This window comes from Benincasa hispida, chromosome 2, assembly GCF_009727055.1.
Source record: "Benincasa hispida cultivar B227 chromosome 2, ASM972705v1, whole genome shotgun sequence".
NCBI classification, from domain to species: domain Eukaryota; kingdom Viridiplantae; phylum Streptophyta; class Magnoliopsida; order Cucurbitales; family Cucurbitaceae; genus Benincasa; species Benincasa hispida.
In genome coordinates, this window is record NC_052350.1 from 14,576,766 (window position 1) to 14,580,769 (window position 4,004).

Below are 4,004 nucleotides of genomic sequence, written 5' to 3' on the forward strand. Positions count from 1 at the left end.
GTGAAGATTGGGTAAAATGTGAATCCGACTAGTTGGTTTATAATAATTCAGGAAGCAGATTCTTATAGTCCCCCAAAATTCAATTAAATTAGACGTGAAATCTAGAAATATTTCTTTTGTGTTTGTAGTTATATTTTTGTTTCAATCTTTCTTTTTAAATTTAATTTTATGCTATTCTATATGATAATATATGTATGGAAGATATATTCGGGTTGCATTTAGTTTGATAATAAAACACTCTTAGTTCAGTTCGGTAGAACGCGGGTCTCCAAAACCACAATGTCGTATGTTCAAATCCTATAGAGCGTGATTCGATTCTTGTTGTTGTTAGATGGAAAATTATACTGAAATAATTTAACAGAAATCAAAATTTGACCTCCTATTAAAGCAAGTAGGAGGTCAATAAAAAAAAGAACGGTTAATTAATCAAAGGTCCAACTGATCCCCTCATCAGTATTGTAAATATGCAGTCACAAATAATCCAGCCAAAGTAATAAGAATTAGACCTAATACGATTCCAAATAGAAAAAACTTTAATCATTTCAATTTAGTTGAACGAGGAAAAGGAGAGGTAATATCTATCCTTAAAATATTAATCGGTATTGCCCATGAATCTCAATGACAAAGAATTGGAAATTGAATAATCCACATAAAAAGGGAATCTTTTGTTACAATAGAAGCATAAGTGATGTGGATTATTCAAGAATTGAAGTTGAGTTGCTTTATAAAAAGAAGATATCAATGAACTTCTTCAATTTACTTCATGTTTTTAACCAAATATTCAACCAACGTATTCATCATAGTACTTGATTGATTAAAAGTTTTCTATCAATGCTATTTATAGATCGAATATAATACAAGTAGTAATCATAGAATAGATAGATTCCAAATTGAGTTTTTTCTATGCGGAGCCTGGATACTTCATTTTATTAGTACAACTGAGAAAACCATAAATTAATAAATTATTCTAATTGATAATATTAATCTGGATACCCCCCCCCCTCCAAAAAAAAAATAGAGCTAATTGCACTTTACGCTCCAAATTTTTGATAATTAAATGAATCCGTCTTGGGCGAAATAAAATGAATTAGTCTAGCTAACTTTGATCTGGAAGCGTAACAACGGGTTTATTGTCTTAATAAATAAGATCAGCCTTTATCAGATTTTATCATTTAGCGTATTTGATACATAGATTTAATAAGTTCATAAAAAAGGAAAACAAAATGAATAAAGGAAGAAACTTCTTCCGAATAGGTTTTTGAATGATGAACAAGTATGTATACATTCACTCATATAAAATAAGATCAATTCCCATCTACCATTGCCTATTGGTACTTATCGAGTATAGAATAGATTTGCTTCTTTTTGTTCCTACGAATAGAATAGAATTGTTCCATTATTACTAAAAGAATAAACCAAATATTAATCTTTTCGCCAAGATAATCCTCTCATCTCAAAGGGGGAGGTCCATAACATAGTTTTTTTTTTCAGTGCAATAAAGTTACATAATGTCTATTTTTTGTTGATAAAGGGGTATTTCCATGGGTTTGCCTTGGTATCGTGTTCATACCGTTGTATTGAATGATCCCGATCATTTTCTTTCTGTTCATATAATGCATACAGCTCTAATTGCTGGTTGGGCCAATTCAATGGGCCTATATGAATTAGCAGTTTTTGATCCCTCTAATCCTATTCTTGATCTAATGTGGAGACAAGGTATGTTCGTTATACCCTTCATGACTCGTTTAGGAATAACCAATTCATGGGGGGGTGTTAGAGTATCACAAGAGGGACTATAACGAATCCGGGTATTTGGAGTTACGAAGGTGTGGCCGGAGCACATATTGTGTTTTCTGGATTGTGCTTCTTAGCAGCTATTTGACATTGAATGTATTGGGATCTAGAAATACTTTGTGATGAACGTATAGGAAAACGTTTTTTGGATTTGCCAAAGATTTTTGGAATTCATTTATTTCTCTCAGGGTTGGGTTGTTTTGGTTTTGGTGCATTTCATGTAATCGAATTGTATGGTCCGGGAATATGGGTATCCGATCCTTATGGATTAACCGGAAGGGTACAAGCTGTAAATCCTGCGTGGGGTGTCGAAGGGTTTGATCCTTTTGTTCCGGGCGGAATAGCCTCGCATCATATTGCAGCAGGTACATTGGGCATATTAACAGGTCTATTCCATCTTAGTGTTCATCCGCCCCAACGTCTATACAAAGGATTATGTATGGGAAATATTGAAACCGTCTTTTCGAGTAGTATCGCTGCTGTAGTTTTTTGCAGCTTTTTTGTTGCTGGAACTATGTGGTATGGTTCAGCAACTACCCCGATTGAATTATTTGGGCCCACTCGTTATCAATGGGATCAAGGATACTTCCAGCCAGAAATATAATGAAGAGTTAGTGCCGGGTTAGCCGAAAATCAAAGTTTATCAGAAGATTGGTCTAAAATTCCTGAAAAATTAGCTTTTTATGATTATATCGGGAATAATCCGGCAAAAGGTGGATTATTCAGAGCGGGTTTCATGGACAACAGGGATGGAATAGTTGTTGGGTGGTTAGGACACCCTGTTTTTAGAGATAAAGAAGGGCGCGAACTTTTTGTACGCCGTATGCCGACCTTTTTTGAAATATTTTCGGTTGTTTTGGTAGACGGAGACGGAATTGTTAGAGCTGATGTTCCTTTTTGAAGAGCATAATCGAAGTATAGTGTTGAACAAGTTGGTGTAACTGTTGAGTTCTATAGCGGTGAACTTAATGGAGTGAGTTATAGTGATCCTGCTACTGTGAAAAAATATGCTAGACGTGCTCAATTGGGTGAAAATTTTTAATTAGATCGTGCTACTTTGAAATCCGACGAAAAACCCCATATTTCTTCTAGAGAATCTCCTAACTGTTCCAGAGCAACTAGAAAGAGATTCTTTAACCATAAAGAATTCAGTTTAGATGTGGGATACCTATCCAGAAGTTTTCGCAACTCAATCATGTATGATAGAATCATCAAAGATTTGACCTTTTTGAACTCTGTCTGTAACTCACTATAGGCTTGAGAAACAAAGAGAAGATGTGTACGAATGAGATATACAGCAACAAGAAGAAGACAAAGGATTGAATAGAGGAACTCCCGAACATTTGGCGATCTCAGATGTGTCGATATCGATGGTGACTCACTATTTTGATGAATCATTTCTTCAGACAGAAGAAGATTATGTAAACTCTTACTCGAAATCTCACTTATCAAATTCCATTGTGGAAGACACAATTTTTTTCTATAGAATTCACCATGATATACCTGATCCATGCATAATATCATGAAAAATGGATACAAATTTCTGGCTGCTACTTAGTATCGGCAATAGGTCTGAAAATGTAACTAAAGATAGAAAATTTAGATATTTGTACCCTGTCGAAGTAAGGAACCACCTACAATTAGTCTTCAACCAGAGGGGTTTATTGCACAAAAATGCTGGGACGCAGGCCCCCGAAGAGGAAGCCCTGAAAAGACTACATGTTTTCTTTCTAACGCATGCAAGCTTTAAATCAAAACTCCTTTTGAAACTGTCAAAGCCTTTTTGAAATTTTGTTTCTCTTTTAGCAATAAGGATTTAACTGATCTCCAAATTTGGGGATGAGGGAAATCCGAGTTAAGACGCATTAATCGAATACATAAAAAAGAAAGGGAACAAAATAGAACAATGTTAAACGCAACTCCTCTGTCACTCCTCTAAAAGAAAAACCTCAAAGTGGCATGAGTTAAAGTTGGAACAGGCACTTAGTCGTAGTTGGATGCTCGCATGACACCCGTGGGGGCAAGCCAAAACGAAGTTAAGTCTCCTAGACCAATGCGTCCCAAAAAACTCCCCTATCTAGTCTAAAGAAGTGTATCTTGAAACACATGAATGTTAGATATGAGTTTAGTTGTGAAGGGCTCTCACCCGTAGTTGGATGCTCGCATGATACCCGTGGGGGCAAGCCAAAACAAAAGTGGGACACCTGGAA

General features: G+C 35.6%; 1 pseudogene; it reads left to right on the forward strand.

Annotated features, from left to right (window-relative positions):
- Window positions 1-1,649: 1,649 nt before the first annotated feature.
- Window positions 1,650-2,438, forward strand: LOC120071885 (annotated as a pseudogene).
- Window positions 2,439-4,004: the final 1,566 nt, after the last annotated feature.